Source organism: Pyrgilauda ruficollis, unplaced genomic scaffold, assembly GCF_017590135.1.
Source record: "Pyrgilauda ruficollis isolate IOZ18807 unplaced genomic scaffold, ASM1759013v1 scaffold7, whole genome shotgun sequence".
Taxonomy (NCBI): domain Eukaryota; kingdom Metazoa; phylum Chordata; class Aves; order Passeriformes; family Passeridae; genus Pyrgilauda; species Pyrgilauda ruficollis.
Genome location: NW_024528821.1, coordinates 11,624,449 through 11,646,795, shown reverse-complemented (window position 1 = coordinate 11,646,795; position 22,347 = coordinate 11,624,449). Strand labels below are relative to the sequence as shown.

Sequence of the window (22,347 nt, the reverse complement as noted above, 5' to 3'; positions counted from 1 at the left end):
GTGAATTGTTACTCATCTATACTCCAGCATACATTTTCCAGCTTCTCTTTTTAAACCATTTAAATCTCTTTTTTTCAGCATATAACATTCAACTTGTGCTATAGTCAAATGATCTCTGATTACTGCTCTAAGTGTCTTGGCTACAGGGTAAAGGATTTCCCACTGTCTCTGTCCTGTATACTCCACTGCTGTGAACTTCTCAGTTCTTCTCCTTAATTTGCCACTTACAGGTCTATAGAGACCTAAAAACTGCCTCAACATCAGAAGCTGTCTCAGACCTTCATTCTCCTACTTTTGCACCATCCTGCAGGAAGGAGTTCTCTTGCATTTGAAGAAAAGTGGAATAGACTTGGGTATATGTATATATTGATGTTCATATTTATAGCATTGATTTTGCTCCATCTTCTAAACAAAATACCCTGGAATTCTTGTTGGGACACTCCCCTGCTCATGGGGTATTCCTCACTACTTTTGTGAATACCTTATTGTTTTATTTTCCTGTGACTGGGTCCATGTCTTACATTCATAACATTTGCCAGAGTAAAGGTAGAGCCATGGGCTTGTGGTTTGGCCCAATAAAGAACTGTCCTTCTGTGCATAAAGGTGTTTCTGACTCATTGTTGTGCTATAACTCCATCAAAAACTGTTTCTTCTTGGCCTGTAACCATTTTACAATGAACAGTCTTTTAAGGAAAAGCGCATATCTCCAACACCAAAGCCCAAAGAAGTTCATTTTATTGTCAGTTTTTTAGTGTCCCCAGGAGTAAATCTATCCTCTGCCATCCTCGCAAGTGGGAACTCTGGGAACAATCTCACATACATTTTTCCATTTAGGTTCCCATGTGCTTTTGTGTATTTGCTCTGACCTTATGTTGGGAAGATTTACAAGTTACTGGCAGTCATCTTCTCCCTACTTTTTCTGTGACCGTAATTCAGTGGAATGGAAACATTCCAAGACAATTAGAAACACAGTCAATATGGCAACCTGCCTTCAGAAATTCAGGGTAAAACACTAACCTTCTTTAAAGAGGCAAACCCCATCAAGAAAATGGGGTTATTGAAAGTCCTGAATCTCCTCTTCATAAGCTTTACACTTTGTTCATATACTAGACTGCATCTTAAATATAAACCTATCATCAGGTTTAGCAAATCAATACCATAAGAGTGTGAAATGGTCCCCAGAAATCTCCAGAATGCCATTTCACAGTAAAAGCAATTGAAAAAGAAGTTGCAGTGGAATATCTTATGAGATAGCCATTTAGATCACAAAAGGATCATAAAAGTCAGAAGCAGTTTGTTTGAAGCAAGGTTCATAATATAACCATACAGAGCTTGCTGGGAAGAAAAGGGAAAATTGCAAACCAATTTGTGGTTTCAGCTTTTTCTGTCAATTCTGCGGGGATTTAAAACTTGTAAAAGGTGGTACTTCTGCCATCTTACATTGCTCAACGAGAAAGAGATAGCTATAATCATAGTAGCTAAACAAACACCAATTATTGAAAGGCAATATAGTCTTCATTAACTTCAAAGCAATTAGCACTTCTTTAGTTCATTTACTACTGAGCAAGGTGGTATCACACAGTGGCATTTGTCAGTAATAATCTGAGCATCTTTTGAGGTTTGCCTTCCTATTTCTTCAGTGAAGTTTTCATATTTTATGCACAAAAAGGACACTATTGAAAACATCAAAAGGAATGTTTCTGTGAGCAAATGCCACCTGAGCATGCCAGCCTATTTCATGGTTGTATCATAAAACTACATATTTCTTAAAAGGTGATTGTGTTTTAGTGCAGGAGAATAGAAGCAGAGCGTTCTGGAGGAAGTCATATGTCACAAAACAAATACCACAAATAATTAGTTAATTAATTTTGTCACATCTATTCAATTTTATAAGTGTCTTGTACACATCCTTTGAATTAGTGTGTAATCTTTGTCCTTTGGTAAGAGCTAACAGATTTCCTGGACATCTAGAATGGTTCAAGTCAGACTTACACAAATCCCCCCCAAAGGCTGAAAACTTAATTACATAGCCGTTGCAAGTCCTTTAATATTTTTTCTAAAAAGTCATCATGATCCATGGTTGATTAGAAGCTAATATGGAGCCAGTCTACCTTCCTGTTTTCTTCTTTTTTTTTTTTTTAACCTAGACAATAAAAATAGTTTCTGTTTATTCTTCTGCTAACATTTCTCTTTAAAGAATGGCATTGCTTCAATAAAGATATAGGAAATGAAATTTTAGCTATGTTGCACTCAATCAGATTACTTTGTACAAATGAAAAGTAATGGTGGCTCCTTTAATACCATTAGAAGGATGGATATGGAGGATTCTTTTCATGCACTGGTCATTAGAGGCCCGATGCCTGTACCCTTTGTGACACCCCGTGCTGTGTCGCTGGGAGATCTCAGAGCTGAGCTGTGGGCACTGGACGGGCAGGAAAAAGGTGGAAGCCTTCCTGTTTTCCTCACTGCTGCCAGCTCAGGGAGCCCAGGGCAGGGCTGAGCAGGGGCTGTGAGCCAGTGTGACCCTTGCCCAGGGATGCTGCCCGCAGTGCTGCCTATGGAATGAGACACAGCCTCAGGCTCCTGCGCCTCTCTGACATCCAGGAGATTATGAAGGATTATTCAGTTATGCAGGATCAGGTTCTGACTGCAGTGTTTTAAGTAATGTCAGTCCTAAAGAGTTTCCATCTCTACCATGGAATACAACCACGGTGGCTGCTCTTTTTCACTTCCCTTCTGGATGGCACCACAGCGAGGACACGCGGCTCTCCAGCACCAGAGCCTGTGTGGCTGCCCGGTGGTGGCAGCACTGCACATTCCTGCTGCCTGCCCCTGTGGGGCATTGCCAGGGTCTCCTCTCCATACAGATTCCCACTTGCTGCCCTGCTGGGGCTCAGCAGGCACCAGGCATGAGGCACAGCAGGCCTCCAGCAGCTCCGCAGTGGGACAGGCACTGCCCCAGGATCAGGATAACGCAGGGTTCTGCTTTTGATTTCCTAAGCTGCTGCTGTTCACTCCTCAGCAGTTCAAGTCTTGGGCTGGAGAACACTAAATGGGTGCTTGAAGTGATTAGGCTTTATTTATCTACATTTAATAACAATGCATTTCATTCATGTCGTCATTTGCTGCACATATTGGGGAAGTTATTGGACTCTTTGTGTGACTTCTGTTCCAGGAAGTGAGTGTGGCATATTTTTTGTCTTATGTAACTCTCCATTTATCTCCCAGAGCCTGCTTTCTGCATCACCACATTTTTATTTCAGTTTTACACACATTTTTGTGTGTGAAGCAATGAGAAAAAAAATGACATTAAAACATCTGTTCTAATCTATTTATCACACAGGAACAATTACAAATAGCACTTTACCAATTAATTGGTAACCTTATTCATTGTATGCACTCAAATCATGCTAAGGCAGCTTCTTTTCCCTTACATGATTTGCACCATTTTTATCATCTTATATGACTGATGCTACTGAAATAAATTTCTCAGTGTGGCTCAGAAAGACAAAGGCAAATTATCTCTTTCCCCAAGTGAATGTTAATGAGCAGGAGGCTGGTGTACATCATTGCTACCACTTCTAGCAGTGTCCCTTGATGCAGGCTGGAAAAAAAAAAAAAAAGAAATCTTAATTGTTAGATGCCACTAGAAAGTGCCCTGGTTTTTGGGGAGCCAGAGCACTTGGTGTCTGTTTGCCACATCAGGGAGAAGGTCAGTGCAGTGCTGCAGCTGGGCTAACCAGCATGTGAGAGAAGCTCACTGTGTTAATAGCAGCAGCAGCAAATTCTCCTGACTGCTTGAAGTTGTCCAGAGGCTGGATGTAAAGGACCACAGCTGCTACTGATAGTTGCTCTGTCATTACACAGCTAATGCATTTACGTCATTAGGTCAGCATCATCTTACACCAATTAAGGGTTTGCCCCATGGATGAAAACCTTTTCTGGTGTATCTCTATTCATTTCTTTGGAGTTACCCCAGCAAAGAATTTTGCTCCAAAACATTGCAAAAGTAGAGAAAGCTGACAAGATGATAAGAGGGGCTAACAGCTAAAGCTATGAGGTACAAGACATAGAGAAAAGACAAATAAATTGTAACTTTGGGGTAAGCGAGCTAATTTGCCAATGAAAGGGTTTGAGTTTTTTAATCCTACTTATTTAATGTAAATAAAAGTTTTCCTGGCATAGCTAAGCTTATAGCATTAGACTTTCTGAGTTGCGCCAGGAATCACAGGAGTCAAGCTGGTGTAATCCAATACACTTTTAGTGAAGGAAGTATCTATTACATTTAAAAAAAAATGTCTCTTTCTAACTCAGTGTTAGGACTTCCTGTCAAAATAAACTTTTTAGTACTAACATTGACTTCAAGACCCAGTACTGGCAGTGAGGAATAGACCTAAGGGACTGTGTCAGTGACATGAAGCTGTTGCTCATGTTTTGAGGTAAAGTTCAGCCACTTTACAGCCACCAGAAGGATTTGGAGACATCTTCTCCTAAAGTGGTGAGTACTTCCAGTATAGCTGAACTGAAAGAAGAAGGAAGGGTATGATGCTTCCCTATGAAGTTGTGGAAGTGTGGTGGTTTTGCATTACTTTTTTATACTTCAGAGCAGCAGCACTTTGGGGGTATGGTTTAGGATCAGCTCCAGCTCTCAGTCAAATTAATGTGAGCTGGATCAGTTCCTCCACAGCAAGCAGTTGTAGTTCAGTTCTGTGTGGAAACAAGCAAATGTGATGGAACACATCCCAGGAAGCTACATGGGACCTTCACACTTCTCATTTTGCAAAAGGCAACTCTTTACTGAGCATTTTAAAAAAAAGTCTTTAAAAGTGGAGTGAGTGTAACTGATACAGAAGTGTCTGACTGGGTTGTGAATAGCCTGAAAACATTTTTCTCTGAGCAGCAAAAGATTCTGTGCAGTGCAGTGCAGGCTGATACAGATGGTGACAGGGATGTTTCAGGGATCTGCATCTGTTACCCAAAGGATCAGCATGGCCAGAAAAGAGGGAGCATCCCTCCAGGAGATAGTGTGAGCATCTTTAGGGTGAGTTCTGCTTATACTGAGGGAACTAAACCTGTGGCAAAGCATCAGCGTGGTAGATACATGTGTGGGAGAAGCTGGACATGAAACGTGCAGGCATTTAACAAGATACACATGTTATCCTGGATGTCCCTGGTTGCATTTCACTGCAGCAGCATTCTGTATTTACAAAGTAGGAGAAACTAGAAAAGTCTAGTCCAGTGGCCTAAAAACAAGACTTGAAATAGGAATCCTAATTTTCCATGCTTGCCTTTTTTCCCAATAATCTCTGTAGTATTGGTTAGACAATTCAGAACTTTCCAGCCTGTGTGCCAAGATGAAGACATCCTAAAAATCTGTACAGAAACAAGAAACACTAGAAGACTCATTTGGGATTTGGGGAATTGTTGTGGGAAATGCAAAGGAATTTGGAATAAGGCATTTTGTTGAAGACTTCATATATGAATAAATGTGTTCTCATATATGTGAAATACAAAAATCCTGCATGACATGCCAGTGTGCACTAGAAAAATACTGGAATAGTTACATCACTGCAAAACCTAGAAGTAGAGAAAAGCCTAGAAACTCTGAGCAGATTCTTTTTGGTCTTTTTGGGAAAATGTGTGAAAAAACTGTAACTGTTGATCATGCATAAGAATGAGGAAAATTCTAGTGTAGTCTGAAAAATTGACAACTTTTTACAGAAAAGAAACGGAAACTTATGAATTCAGCTATATTAAGTGGTTTTTTTCATAAATATCTCCACCAAAATAAAATATTTTGACAGCCTTGAAAGCAGCACACTTTTATTAAAGTGATCGAAAGGTTCCGCTGGCTTTGCCTTGCACTGCACATCCCTCACAGACAGGATGCAGCCAACTTAAAGCTCTCAGCAGGGACCGCACTCCGGGCTTAACTGATTACATAAAACATTTTCAGTCATTTTTAATGAAACAAAATATTGCATTGCAGATGAAATTAACTCAAAATATTTTACTTGAATTTTCCCAATAGAACCGTGTTACTTTGGAGGGGAGTTTGAAATTTTCTTGCACATAGTAACGCTGATTTTAATGAGAATTTGTTTTTTGTCAGGTTGTCCTAGGGGAGAATTTCTAAGAGCTCTGCCATGTTTTCCATAGAAGAGCTAATTAGGATTGTACTTCTCAAGTCCTGCTGGGGGGACAATCTGTGGTACAACCTCCTGCATCACTAGTGGAGGTGCAGACCCTGCAAATAAGTTATAATAGATGGCAGTGCCCCGACTGTACAGGACCAGGCCAGGGACCTCTGCAGGGTGAGGCTTGGGGCAGAGCTTTCAGGAGATTCCACTTTGCCAGCAGTGGAGGCTGAGGAGCTCTGCAGATGCTCAGCTGCTGCTCAGCTCAGGCAGCTGGAGCTGATGTGACAGAATAAAGAGGATTTCTTTCAAGCCCGTTGGGCCCGGGGTGATTACTGAACACTACAATCAGGGTCTTTTACTTTTTCTTGTTTTTTTAAAGTTTGATTGCCCTCGCATGAGGCTGGAAGGCAGAGAAAGGGCTGTGGCAGTACAGATTCCTATGATCTCCCCTTGCCATGCAATCAGAAGAGCTCTGCAATTGAATATTTCGCAATAATCACTGCATTTTCAATGGGGATGATATAAAAGCAAATATCAAGGCCTCTGGCTGACAAAAGCTGAATACAGAGGGAAAATATGAAAATAGCAACTTACTTCAGCAATAAAGAGAGTATATTTTATACTGCAGTTTTTCTTTTTGTTAAATCATGACTTTCTAGTAAATGACATCCCAGAAGATATTTATCAAAGCAGGAAAGCACTAGAAAGGAGCACCCTGCATTCACTTTAATATTTCTCCTTTTCTTCTGACATTTTCTTGCCTAGAGATCTAATTCCATTAAATATGTACATTTTTGACTGGAAGACTTCTTCATGTATCTTTCAGATGAATCTTAAAAGTACATAAGGTCTGTAGGGCAGGTTTTTTTAAGTGCAAATGAGGTGCACAGTAGAATATTGTCTATGAGGCTTTTCAAATTATTTATATTCCTGCAGTGCTTTACCTTTCTCTTTCTGTGATAATGATAAGGAAGAAGTGAGACTCCAATGCACATTCTGTGGAACACTGTCAAACAACATTAGTCATATTTAATATCTGACATGCAGGAACTTACTTTGGCTGCTATCCATTTTTATTTGATTTATTAGACGTTATCATGTGTATAACTTTCTCTGATCCCACAGCGTTTTCAATTTTGAAAGCCTGGTAGGCCCCTGTTGGTCAGTGTTTGAGCCCCACTACGCTCTTGTGAGTGGATATAAATTAACATTCCCTCATTAGGCCTGCTTTGCAGTACATAGGAATCTGCTGTAGGAATAATGACAGCTAAATGCTCTGCTGGCTCCCAGCCGTGCCCACCTGTGCTGTTCTCCTCCAGCTTTTCCTGGGGCTGTGCAGAGCTGGGTTTGGCAGGGCTGGGGCAGATGCCCCTCGGGGTGCCTGTGGCTCTGCAGGGGCTGGTAGGGGCTGACAACGTGGCTGCTGTCCCCGTGTCACAATGTCCTTCCATTGTGTTAGGGGCCACTGTGCTGTGAGAGTTGCTGTTTCAGGTGTAGTATAAAGCAAAGGTCCTCCCATTTAAGATTTCATTGCTTTCTCATAAGAATTTGAGTGATGGGTGTTAATCCTGTGTCCCAGCCAAATTGCCACTTAAGCAATTATAATCTGCCTGTACTGCTGTTAGTGTCACCCTCCTCCCATTATCTTTCTGCATCTCCAGCCTTATTTTAGAGCCCACATTTAAATTACTTATCCTCACCATCATGCAGTGGTCCTAGCTCTGCTCTACCAAGAACTATACAGAATTATTGCAGTACAGAAGTGCAAGTAACTGTGGGGATGGCTGCATGTTTATGCAAGTCAAACAAAATGCAGTGAAAATCAGGACGGTACCTAGTCCCAGAGATTTGCACTGTCAGAGTTGATATTTTCCAGGAATTTAGTTTACTGCTTGCTTACAATTTGCAGCCCAAGCCCCAAATAATTGACACCAGTGTGTTAAAACATGGCACACTCCCAGAGAAAAACAGCACCTGTATATAAACTCTGTAGCTTTGTGGTTGCTCTTGAAGCTTGTCTCCATGTGAGACTTGGAGCTTGAAGGCCAGCATAATTTTGGTCTCCACCTTTGCCAACAAAACTCCTTTTGTTTCTCATCCTTGCATATTTTGTTTTGCTGTTGAACTTAATTCCATCTGTAATCTGCTATTATAATATTGCCTTCACCTCAAGTTCCTGAAGTGGATTTGAACTGATGAATGCTCTCAGCTTCCTTCAACTTCTTCATCATCATTCTCCCCTTCCTTTTTTTTTGCTTTTCCTTTTTTCTACTTTTATTCATCTTTCTTCTTTTCCTTCTCCTTTTCAGTCGCCTTTTTCTTTATCCATGTGTGGCTAATTGACCACACATCTGGAAGGAATTATCTACTTCCGCTCAGATTCCTTCTGGTTCCCTGGCTGGAGGAGGATTCTGCCATTCATCACTAACTGACACTGTGAATGGCATGCCACTTTGTCCCTCACTGCCAGCTCAACTTCCTTTAGAAATCTGTAGGTTTATTTTATGTAAATATGGTCCTCTCCAGTGTTGCCAGCCAGTTTCTGTTGTGGTGTTCAGCCCTGCAGCCACTGAAATCCCAAGCCTTCTTTCCTGAAGATATGTTTTTCATGAAGTTCAGGAAAGTAGTTGCCTTTCTTCAATTTTTTGTCTGTTGTATGGTATTATTTCCTCTTCCCAGATCTTAACTTGACCCTCAGGTGGCACTGAGATCTGCTGTTGTAATTGTACATGGCTTGTGACAGAGGTTAATTCAGAGAATAAGTCATCTAACTTTGGTTCCTGCGAGTTTTGAGAAATCATATTGCAGGTGTTGAATTATAGCTGAATCTTTGACATGCTCAAGGAATTCTTGTGCCTGCTGACTTGTGCAAAGAGTAGTCTGATAGCATCTTCTAACAGCTCAATATATTCCCAGGAGTACTTGAACTGAGGCAGTTTTAGTTGCACTGCAATCAGTGTAAGGGGGGGGGTAAAAAAAAATATCTTTAACACTGAGACTGGTGGAACTTCCCCCCCGTGTTTCCTTCCTTTGGGCTGCCTGCAGCTGCTCTCCACATACTCCATCCCCAGATGTTTTGATAACATCTCTGCTGATAAGTACTAGCAATATATCAACAAATAAAAGTGCAAAGTAAATAATCACTGCCACCAGAAATCTATAGTTGAGACAGCACATTTTGAAATGTGCAGGGTGAGAGTTTGTCATCCTGGAAGAGCCAAGACCCACATACACGCTGCCATATGGCTGCAGGCACCTGTGGGACCCTGTAGGAGGACTGTCAGCAGTTTTTCATTTGCAAGGTGCATGCACCTCTTCGTGTATTCCCTGTAAAACATCTGAAGAGAGTGGGAGAGGCATTAGCAAGATAAATACATGGCCAAACCCCAAAGAGAGAATACAGATTGGTGTTAGGAGAAAAAAATAATTCTATTTTATGCTTAACAGCCTATCACAGGAAACTGGTTGAGAGGGGGAATGATGCTAAGTGTGAGAAACAGTTCTTTTTTCACAAGGTTTTCCCTGCTGGAATCTCATCAAGCCAAAAAGGGCTTCTCTAAGGCTTCTCGTCCCCACTAGATAATGGTTTCATCCTTTGTTTTCTTTTGTTCCTACTTCCACCATTGATAGCAGCCTGCAGGAAGAGGGGTGGGGAAATATGTTGCTTCTGCAAAAATCACTGTAGGAAGAATAGCCAGAACATAAATGATACTGTTTTGGCTTCAAAAGGGTAAGCAGGTGTCTTAGGAGTCCCAGAAGAGCGATGTGCAAGCTTGTACAAACAACCTCCGAATCACGCCTGTTTGTTATTCACACAAAGAGTTGAAACCGTCTGAATTCCTCAGTTCCCAGAATTCAGATGGTGCACAATGGCCCATAATGAACAGCACCTGTGCTTACCTCAATTACTACACAGAGCTGAACAACAGCAAGAAGGGCTTTCAAGAATATTTTTTCAATAATAGATTTAGTTATGTCTTTCATAATTGGATTCAAAAGCTCAAAATTTCATTTTGCAACTTGTTCATGAAATTTGTATGAAAAAGTCTGGCATTTATTCAAAAGAAATACTCTATGAACAAGAAATTGCAAAACAGCCAACTGCTGGTAACTAAGCAGCCAAATTATAGTCCATGCACTTGGCAAATACACCATCTTTTTTATTATTTCGGTAATTGAATTTCTGTTAAAGCGTGGAGCATAATTTAACATCAGGAATTTATTTATAATACAATAGTGTTACAGTAATAAATGCATTATTATTGTCACTTTTAATGGAGTCTTATGTATTCCCTCAGAGACTCTGTGGCAGACTCTGAGACAACCACTGCATCAGTGTTGTTTGTAGACAATTGAATTAATTGGAGACAGGGTCATTAACTCGACCTGAATACCTCTGATTGCTTCTGTAAATAAGGTTAGAGAGCAAATGGCTAATCTTTGTTGTCATTATAGATTCTTTTTACATTTTCACACTGCCTTGTATATTAAGATCATTTTGCTAAGCAGCTTTCCAGGCTGTCGTCGTGTTTACGGTATTGTCTTGCATGGCACACAACCGTAATTGTATCAGACTTACATTTCATTTCCCATATCTGTATAAAACATGATACTAGAGAAAGGCCTAGTCTGAATTGCAGCACATAAAAACCATTGGACCAACAAATTAATAAACCAAAATGAATAAGCTGTGGCATTAAAAAATAATCAAATCACAAAACAAAAGTTGATTTTGTTTGCTTTTGTTTGAAAATTCCAACCTGCAAGACTCACCAGGGATAATATAATGAGTCCATTACTCAGTTGGGAACACGACCTGCAAGGCCAGCTCTGTGTATACCAGCCTGTGAGTTAAGTGTTATCCGGACTTTTTGGCATGGATTTTCTTGGAATATGAGCAGCGGGCTGTCATTAAAGCACAGATAGAACACAGATATTTCTCAAGAAGAGATCCAAAAAAAGGATTGTGAGCATACTGTTCCATTTCTCAACAAACTTAATGAAGAATGTAGCCTCAGAGGCCTAGGAAAGCATGTGTCAGGAACAAGAGACACCCTAAACTTGAGAATGTCAGGTTCACATTGAACTCAGGGATACCAGCTTGTCATCACTCCCATATTCCACCCTATACTTAAACACTTTGCTTTCTCAGAAACGGCCTTGTAAGTAGAAGAAAACAGCTGGCAGTGCCTGCTATTTGCATCTATTTCTTTCATTCTAAACTTATATTCAAGATGGGCTTGAACCCAAACCACAGATATGCAGTGTGAGTTATCTACAGTCAGGAGCCAAGTGTGGGATCCTGAGTCCATCTGTAACCTAGACGTTAAGCGATGTTTTATGACTTCAGATTAAAAAAAAACAAAACAGCCTCTCCACTTCAAAACTTGCAAGTAGAGCTTTCAGCTTCAAAACTTTGCCCAATGCAAACTCCCATTGACAGTCTGCTGGTGCAGGAATCCAGCCTGACTGTGGTGGGAGGAACATGCTGCCACACTACGTTTTCTCTCAGCAGCCTCTGCACAAATCACTTACAAAAACATTTAGGGATGGTGCTTCACTTAAAAAGCAAAGGAGGAAACAAAGCAGTGAATAGATGCTAAACTGCTCCAGCATGTTGAAGGCATCATCTGAATTTACTGACTGGCATTTGTAGGTTTTGCTCTGCACAGCAAGAGGGATCAGCCAAGCAGTGTTATTACTGGACAAGATCCAGCTTAGTACTGATCTGAAATTCAGGGTGAGCTTTTTAGCCCTGGGCCAGAGTGTCTGTGTCTCTCCCTGCATATTTTTCAGGGATGCAAGCACTGATGGTGTTCACTTCAGACCTTGCTGTAGAAGCAATTGGTCATGCTCAACCCTGGACCATTTGTGTTACCATCTGCTGCAGGGGCTGACTTTGGAGCACTGTCCTTCATTAATGTAGCTTTATTGCCTATGATATCCCAAATACTACAGGTAGAATTCGAGAGGATGGGGTATTTTTTAAGTGTAATGCTGAAAATAAATCACTGCTTCTCCACTTCCCTGCTGGTAGAGTGACATCTCTCTACTGATCTTTGTCATTAACAAACAAAAGAGTTTCTTGTAATCAGTAACCTCCATGCCACACTAGAGCATTAAGAGATTGAGGCTGTTCAGGCAGATGTGTGAAGGAGACATTGGCACCTTACTGAGGGAATGTTTATCAAGTAGAAAACAATAAAAAGTGCAAGAGAGATCAAACTTCGCCTATTTACCTCTGTATCCGTGAGGAGGTTGGGTTTTCCGGACCTTTGCTTGTTGGCAGACCTTCAACAAATCATTGCTGATATGATAACCCTTCTTGAGTCAGGGGAAAATGGATGGTGGTAATGTTGAAAAGTCCATTTCTGGTCACTCAGGAACATAAATGTCCAGAAAGAAAGCATCTTAGGTGGAAGGTTTTTAAGAAAAAATAATATAACTAATCCTAAAGATCTAAATAATTTTTTCTGTCTTGAGTGTTCTTCAGCACTCCCTTGACAAAACCCACTTTATGCTCAGGATTATGGTCACTCTTTTCCTGAAGCCCTCTTGGGGAATACAATGATTGCCCACTCCCAGGCAGGTGTTTAAATGCCTCTGCCAGGCATCCCAGTTTCTCAGCCTGTGTTAAGAAAGCAGGCAGTGTGACACTTCAGGAAGGCATCCACTGTTAATTCTGGCAGTCCCAGTTATTCTTTCCTGTCTGAATGAAAGCTGGCTCCAAACTTGTCCTCATCCTGACACAGGCAGTGCAATCCCTGTGTTTGCAGTGTTTTGACTTGGCTCCCACAGAGTCAAGTGCTGCTGAGCTCCACCAGCTCCCTCTGGCAGACATGGCTCTGTTTGCCCACAAGATCCCAGCAAGTAACTGCAGAAGCTATTTGGAGCCTCCTTTTATTTTGGGGTTGATGTAAAAGGCTGAAAGGAAAGATTTTCAGCCAGATAAGGTTACAGAATTACAGATTCTCTGTTTCCTTTTGCTGTCATTCAAAATAACAAGCATAGAAAATTCTGTTTAAAATAGATGAGCCTTTTTGACTTAAAGGGTTTTCATGTCAAAGATTTAAGATGTCAGGTTTAAACATGACAGTGATAGTATTAGGCAGAGTATGAGAGCAGATACTTGTAGCAACTGTCATTTTTTTTCTGACTGTTTATTAATGGTCTTTTTTGATTTATAGTAAATGTTGTGAAGGGTCTTTAGGTCCATTTATCACTCAGAGAAGTACCTTTCTTTCCTTAATACCTACGTCATAATTAAGGGTGGATGCTGCTTAACGATTTAGCTCTGTTCTTAACATAAGAGCATTCAAGATGATATTTAATCCTAAGTAGATTTGATACATTTTTTTAAGTCTATAGAGCAAAGTATTATGTAACTGTCTAAAATCAGCAGCATTAAAAGGAGATCACATTAAACATAAATATACAGAAGGTTAAGATTTTCACTCCAAATGGAGCCTTCTGCCCCATTTTAAAATTAATTGTAAGGAAGACACCTATGTTTCAGCATTCAGCTTTATTAATATTTTATTAGACAGCTTTCTCCTTGTTCAAAAAACAAGTCATGTGTGCTGAAGTACATCTTTATATCCATGAAAGGCTCTGGTGGTGTGCCATAAATTCATCATGTTCCTTTAGGAATGCTTCTTTAAAAACTATTTCAGAGTAATTGCCCATTATTAATAATGATGATTCCTTTTTACTGTTATGGCAGTATCAGTGAAACAAAGTGTCTACTTGTGGTTTTCATGAGTGCCTGTGTACTTGTGTGGTCCCTGTTATTACAAATTCAATCTGATGAATGTAAATATGCTTGGAGTGTCACAATACTATATGTATTAATAACAGGGGAAAGTGCCAGGAATTCAATTATTTTGCCCATTTAATCCCAGGGAGACACAGGAATTACGCCTGTATTCTGAAGTGTAGGACTGATTCTATAACCATGGGGCTGTCCCTCTGTACAAAGGTGCAGCAGTTGTCTCCACAGAGGTGGATTTTTTGTGCCTCAGTCATTTGAGTACCTGCCTGTGACCAACCATGCCTGTAGCACCAATCCTGCTGTTTCATTCTTTCTACAGTGCATAATGCATGGAGATTGCTACCAGTTTGTAAGCAGCTGAAGCTCATTTAGTAGAATATTACCCAATTTATTCTGATTATACTCAGTTTTTATCTCTGCCCCCTTCTGTATTGCTTGTTTTACTCATCATGCTCCTGACAGTAACTACAGTTGGAGCCATCTTGGGTCTTTTCTCAATGAGGGCAGCTTTAACATCCTGCAACAGGCTGTTTTCCCTCCCCTGGCTTTTGTTCCCAATTCCTCCCCTTTGCTCTGGTCAGTAAAACCAGTTTTACTGCTGATCTGCTCCCAGTGGATTCCCCTGGAGAGGAAATCCTCCCATGGTTTCATGAGCTCATGTTGGGACACTTGTTCGGTGCTCAGGTGTAAAGGACTGCAAGTGTGCCATAAAGCTTTGGAAAATCAGGATATGCTTTTGGCACCTTTTCAAGCTCAGAGGTGTTGTTTTACATGGAAAGAGAAAAAAACCTCCAACTTCCTAATGTTTTCTTACTTCTTGGTTGCTCAGCATAGTAAAATTAGCTTTCCTCAGATAACAGATGAGACTGGAAATGTTGAGGCGTTGGAGGTGTCATGTGGATCCATCTGCACCAGTGTGATTTGGTCCCAGAGCCCACAGTTCTCTTCCCACTGGACTCTGCAGGCTGGATTCTGTTTTCAGTTAGAACTGAAGCAGAATTGAGTTAGAATGAGAAGGGCAGCTCATTTAGAACATTACATGCCTAAATTTCTGCCATACATGAATGAGATAAAATGCAACACTTTGCTTTTAGAGGTTCACTTTGGATGATTTTTTTTTTTTTCGTGACCACACTTGGACTTTCTGATGTAGTAAATAAAATCAAAGTCTAAATAACTGACTCCTTAAAAAACATTTTATGTTCTCTTGAAATTGTGAACTGTAGCGGGGCAAATATGTGCTTCTGCACTTCCATACAAGATTTGCAAAGTGTACTGAAAAATGCAGTATTCCAGGATTTCCTTTGCGGAAAATAAAGATGTTTCTATGTATCAATCCTCATATCTGGCTTGATTCAGTGGGGCAATATTGATATAATAAAGTGGTTCCATTTTTATCAAATGAGACCCTTTGGATTCTCACAGTAAGAGAGAGTATTCTTGTTCTTCCAGATGCCAGGCAAATAGTAGCACATCAGGGCACAGTACAAATAATGTTCTCTGACACTTGAATGTATTCACTAAAATATTGTACATCAAAAAGCCTACATACCTTGCATTTCCTGAATAATATCATGCTCACAAAATTGTTCCTAAACTCTGAGGTGAGCAGAGTGATGCATGCATGAACCATGGATACAATATTGCTTTTAATACCCAAAATACCCTTCTCTTCCACCTCAACAGTGCTGTGATACTGGAAGGAGAGTGATTACCATACCAATAGTTCAGAAAGATTTTATGTGCACCATTAGAAATGTGGCATTAAAATTCCTCCTCTTCTGTTTGTTTTTTTATAATGTCATAAGTTGATACGTTATACCTGTTCTTTATCTCAGGTGTGATGGAGTTAGAATTTACTGAAGCCCAGCAATAAAAACTGGAAAAGAGTCAGAATAGGACAGTAGAAACAGTGCCATGGTTAAAGTCACATTGCAGATGTATATACACAGTTCCACCTAGGATTTGTGGCTAATGTAATTCTTTATTGGAAGGCTTTGACCTTGTTACGGATTCTTGGCAGCTTTTCCCCACTCTATTCATTACTAATGCAAGCTGTCAATCACTTTAGTTCTGCTTTGACATAGATTGTGGCTCATAGGAGTTAGCTCTGTCATTCTTTTTATTTCTTTCATCTTTACTATCCTTTTTTATGGTCTTTAAAGCTGGAAGTATAAAAGGGTTATATGTATATGAAAAAAATCTGTTTCAGTAACTCTATCAACCTTGTTATAAACAGTCTTTGATTAAAACAGTTACTTTTGAACACAGTAAAATGAGGCTGTGGCTTTTTACATACAACATCTTGTAAATTACCCTCCCTCTCAAAATAAATCACAGCTCCTACTTGCATTGCAGTGCTCAGGATTGATACAGGCAGATCAGCTGCCACATCCTGAATAACATATTAGAGAGGTTTTCCCTTTCCATGTGTTTTGAAATGAGAGAGCCATCATAAGTGATGTCTTACTACACGTGCTAATGTTAGCTGAAGCAACAATTTCCACACCTTATTTCATTTCATTGACCTGGGTGCTGATTAATATTTTAAAAGCCTTGATATAGGTTTTCAGTTCCTGTGTCAACCCAGTCTTTGAAAGTTTAGATTTGAAACCTACCAGCCTGATGTTAAATAATTTAATACTAACCAATGGACTGGCAGTGAACAAATCATCCAGAGCAATCCTTTTCTTTAAAAAGCAATCTAATGGCAGGCGTATATAAGTTTGAAGATAAAAGTATGAACAATTCATTATAAAAAAGAATTGCAGCTCCCTTTCAAATTAGAAGAGAATATTACTTCCTGATAATGGTGTAAGAATAGAAGAGAAATAAAACTTTGTTATTGAACAGTTATGGTATTAAATTCTGACACTAAATATTAATCTGCTAGGTGCTGCACTATTATTATCTGCTAGAATAATGAAACAGCCTTTTTTATGCAGAATTCAGTGAGTCCAGCAACTCCAAGTAATGCCAGTCAGGTTTGCAGTTTTTCTGTAGAAATAGATCCAAAGAAGAGATTGGACTGGCTTCTGAACAACTCCAGGGGGTTTGTTCCTCTGTCTCTTCAAATAAAATGTAGGGAGTGGGACAACAACAGTATCCAAATAAGAGAAGTGTTGCTGTCTGCTCTGGTAGATGCTGCAGTGTAGCTGAGTGCACAAAAGTCTTGCTCAGAGCTGGGCACCCAATTTTCAGTGCCCTGTGCAATCAGATTCTTTGTTCTCAGGAATTTGCATTTTAAATAGACAAGCCAGATCAAGGATAGGCCACATAGCCTCTCTTTTACAGCAGGAACTGATGCACAGATGTATTTTCTTCCCAGACAAAAAGCAAAATTCATCTCAGTCCCAATGCAGTGCCACAATAGGAAGATCAGCTACTCTGTCAAGTCTGTAGTCAGTTTTCCAGCACAGACCTTGCCATTTCCAGGTTTCATTGGTTGAATTTTCCTTAAATATAGGCTTGTGCAGTAAAGCAACCTTTGTAGAGTGCTGCTTCTAATGAAATACGTTGCCAGCATGGATGTACTGTTGACTCCCTGGTCAGGTCCCATCTACAATTTCCCATTGTCCAGCAATGCTCTGCTTTCTCTAAGTTTACATTTTGATTTCTGAGTAGAACAGTGAAACAAGTGGCCAATTCATCATTATCCTAAAAAGGAAGGGTTAGAATGAATAAACCTATTGTTGGAGAGCACCATCTATTTGCCAAATTCTCCTCACAGCAATTAACATGACTACATCTAATTGGGGAAGGGTTCAGGGAGATAGCTAAGGACTTGTTAGGAGGTTTTGTTCCTTGATGAGGTTTACTGCTGTAGTCAGAATTATACCTTTTTTTAACATCTATATTTACAAAGTTAAAAGTTTGTTATTTTTCTTATTAGATGTTAATGAGTTGTTCACATTATCTTTGTTGTAGCTACCAGGTTTAATTTTGAAAATAATTTATAACAACAGTAGAAATTAATTAATTAAATTAAATGTTGAAAACAATATAATGGTCCGGCTGACAACAAGAACAAAGAAAGCATAAGCCACATATCAGACCTTTGGTTCTCTGTGCAGCATAATGATCCAGCCACATAATAATGCCATGTCTGCTTTAATTGGCTTTTGAAAAATAACCCATTAATTAAAAAACAGACAAGCTCCAGGTGATTTGGGCAGATCACCTGTACCAGTGAACTGCAGTGAAAGAAAGATGGTTGGTGTGTGATGAGGTCAGTGCAGCTCCTCACCAGGAGCCATCAGCAGCCACACACCTGCAAGTCTCAGCTTGCAAGAGCTCAGCAAGAGCTGAAAAATACTCCAGGTGCTGATGGTACTGGTGTTTGTCCCCTCCTTCAAGGCATTTCTCATCTCATGCTTTGTGGCTGTGCTGTGCACAATTATCAGGGACTGGGGAACCAGTTGCACTGCAAAAGCACAGGGGAGATGGGTGAAGGTGCTGCAGAAGAGCTTCCTTCCAGCTGGCTTCCAGATGTGCAGGTCTCCTCTGTCAGAAAGGGTCCCAGCTTAGCAGTGTGCAGGCAGCTGGAGACATCCTCATGGTGACCTCAGCGAGGGACAGAGGCCTGGCTCCCCTTCCCCTGAGTGTGGCTGTCACTCCAGGGCTCTCATCCCCACGGCACAGGAGGAGCTCCTCGGGACAGGGGAGAGCAGCCACTGATCCACCTGGCCGGAGCCACAGGGCTCTCCCTGCCAGGTCATTCTGCACCTTTGCTCGGGGCTCTGGGTCAGGGCAGAGCACGTCTGGCTGCCCTGCAGGATTCAGCTCAAGTGCTGAGCACAGGGCTTGCAAAATGAGAACAAACTTAAAAGGAGGGCAAAACTGATGTTTCTATTAACTGCAGAGAGGCCTTGCACTTGGAGAATGTGACAGGCCCACACTGAGTATGAAGATGACTGTAATGCCTCTGCTGTTTGCTTTGGGTGTTTGCACTGCAAGCTCTTTGGCCCAAGGACTGTGCCTCATCATGTATTTACACAGATCCAGCACAGCGGGTCACTGGTCTCAGTGGGGGCCTCCAATCTCAAGTGATAATAATGAACTGGCTTTCTTCTAAGTGTTATTTACCCAAACAATGCTGTGTTCCATTGTGCAGCATTGTTTTTATTAATTTTTTTTTCAGTTCACATGATATAAAAACATTGTCCACCCAAACACTGAGGAACAATATGAGTGCTCATCTCCTGCTGGGAAATAAAAATTCAATAGTTTCAAATATCAGTCCTTCCTGCCCCCTTTAGTCACTTTGAGGACTTGTGTCTGATGATAAAATGCTTTAAATCCATTTTAAACCTTGTCTGGACTGGCATTCCTTGTCTGGATCTTAGCAACATAACAAAGCTTGCTTTGAAAGTCTCTTCAAGAGGCAACCCCCAGTTCATATAGTTGAAACCTATGTGAGGAAGCCCAGTTTATTTGTAGAACAGCTGCTTGAATTGCAGAATCTAGCCCAACATCTTTCAAAACATGATTGAACTTTAAATCTGCAGAAATCTCTGGAAAGAGTGCAAACCAAGTATTTTTCAACTGAGAGATACACTTTTTATTTAAGGAAAAAATCACAAAAGGCAATCCAGAATATCTACTAAACTTATTTTATTGGAAGCAAAGATTCGCTTTTACGCACTTCTATGCTTTTGTTTGTTTGTTTGTGAAATGTATGTATGCCTTTTTCTTCTCTGCTGAACTGCATTGTAAGAAGTTGATTGTGCTTGTAGCTATTTACTAGATCTATCTTTAGTATAGTGAGATGCTAGGAAAGGCATTTTGGGTCTTATCTGGTTGTTTTGCAAAGCATACACAGTTGCTCTCAACCCAAACTACATGATGAAAATGAATGCTTCTACTTTAGCAATGAGGATCAGCAATGATGCCTTCAGCATGAAACTGCCCACTGTAGCCAAGGCATAATTTTATTATCCCAGATGAAAGAAAAATATGACCTCATTGTGTTTTGTATGAAAAACATTATTTTGAGCCTGTCTGGTTCCTGCATGCTTGCTGAGCTGTGTTACTCAGTAATGTTTGGCACATGGTAGCTTTTTCTGAGTGAGGCTGTTGTGCAGAGAGAAAGAAAATAAGGCCAGGTTGGAGCTGCTGTGTATTTCCATGGTTTTATTCCTGCCCTTTGTCAGACTGCTGCGGTCTGCTCCAGAATGACTCCTGTTGTTTTGTGAGCACGTCCCAGCTGCAATGTTAGTCCCAGAGTGCTAAGAGAGGTAAGTTGTGTTTAGAGGTGGGAAGGGTCTGGCTGGGGCACTGCCTTTCCCTTCTTTGATCTGAGATAAGAGGTGTGACTCCTTATATCAGTTGTCTTAACGAGAGCAGAGCATGTCCTTAGGCAGATGTGCACAGCTGTGTGTGCAGCCCCACACACACCCCTCTGTGTGGAGGTTGCCTGGGCACAAACCACTCCAGAGAAGCTCTCAGATTTAGGGAGAAAGTTGTTTTTAAATTAAAACTCCAGTCTTCTGATAATTCTATAAATAACACTTTTTTTCAAGGCTGGTGCTTCATTCTGGCATTATAGAATAGAATTGCTGTTTGCCTCCTCAGTCTGGGAATCCTTGTGGTGTTTTTTATTTTATTCTTCCTGGAAACATTTGCAATGAAATATGAAAGCTCAGTTTTCATCTACTATTAGTGTTTTCCAAGTAAAAAGTATAAGACCAAAATTACTAGATATTGATGAGAAAGGCAAACACCCCTACAAACACATTTTCTTTTTCTCCACTTTTCTGTTTCCTTGTTTACTGTAAAAAAATTGCATGAAAAATGTGTTTTCTTATATTTTCTTGAGCTTCAGTGAAAAGGAGGAAAAAAGGAGGAAATAAAAACGGTTTTCAAAAATAATTTTATTAAATACAAAATGTAGGATCCATTTTAATTCAGCAGTGGTTAGTTTTCCATAATACTTTCAGAAATGCCTGTATGTTTTCATCATCTTTTCTTTGAATTGCTTTTTATGTCCAGTTGAAATTTTCTAAGTAGCTCTACTTGAGTCAGTTGAGTAAGGAGCCACTAAAAGAATTAAAAAAATAAAAAGTGTATGGACTTAATGAGCAACAAAGTTAGTGATCTGTAGCAATTACCCAAGTGAGTAATTTTGTTTCATTAATGCACCCTAAAGCACCAAGCTGTTTTGTCAATGGGCACTGCAGGGCCATTGCCAGGCTCAAAGAGACAGTTTTGTTACCAACCGCGGTGTAAGCGATAGGTTTTACCAACAAGGAGGGAGAGAAAGTAGCTCGGTGTAAGAAGAAAATTAAAGTCCATCTATTATTGTCACAGAAGCCAATGGCAATGCTTGTGAAGATTCTAGCAGAGTAGGGTCACACATCAGTTTGTTCTGGCTTCTCCTTTTTTGCTTCTTCCCCTGGCTTTTCCAGTTTCTTGGTTACTGTGGGGTTTTTTTTAAGAGGGCATCTTGATGCACAGAGCATCCATGGTTTGAAAAGGGAAGGAAAGCATATTCCTGGCTTAGTTGAATCCTTCTTGGAGGAAAATAGAAAAGCAAATAGAAATAGAGGCAAAGCTGTATTATACCTTGTAGGCACCTCTGGATCACTCAATGTGGGACACACACTGTGTATGATATATTAAGGTGAAGTATTGAATATCCATAAAGGCGTACTAGCAAATGGTGTCAATTTTCAAACACTTTGCTTTGTCAGCTTCACAAATTTAAAATCAATCATCAAAAAGTCCCTGTATAGATCAGCTGAAGAGACATATAACCTTATGGTTATCTCCCTGACGAAAAAGTTGAAATTAAAGATGAGTTTATAAAGACTCAGATTGGCAGAATTCTGTAGTGCTAAAAGCTGGGGTCGTCTGACCTCTCAGATTAGAAACAAATGATGAGGAGAAACAATGACACACAGTGCACTGCTAATAAATACATCTTGGAGGACAGTTGAACACACAGAAAAATAGATTTCACGGAGAAGCTTATTTTCAGCATGAATGCTATTTTCTCACTGCATTATCATAAATATGAGCGGGGAAAAAAGCTATAAATAAAAAATTCTCAGGCACTCCCTGGAGACTTGTCAGAAGTATGTAGTTTTTGTACACTGCAGTGTAAAAGTATTCATTAAAATTAATTTTTAAAATGTCCTGTCCAATATTAGTTGCCTGATGTCCTTCCTTTGGTCATAAATTATAAATGAACTGGCAAAAAATGAAGAAACCATGATTCCATTAATGAATTATTTAAGTGTGATTGTTAGTTTTTGCAATCATCGGCCTAATAAGCTCAGGCTTGTGACACTGAAGCGTTTCTTACTGGAGGGTGATGATGATGGTAATGTTATTAACATAATCAATGTGTCCCATGAGTGAGGAAGCCAACCAGCTCCTCTGGTGGCTCCACGGTGGCACAGCCCCTGGAGCTCTCTGGCTCTGCACCGCAGGAGA

General features: G+C 40.2%; 1 protein-coding gene across 2 annotated transcripts in view; it reads left to right on the top strand.

The window, feature by feature from the left end:
- Positions 1-22,347, top strand: part of AFF2 (AF4/FMR2 family member 2) — a 333,484-nt gene that overhangs the window by 269,806 nt on the left and 41,331 nt on the right. The gene's annotated exons all lie outside the window — the stretch shown is intronic.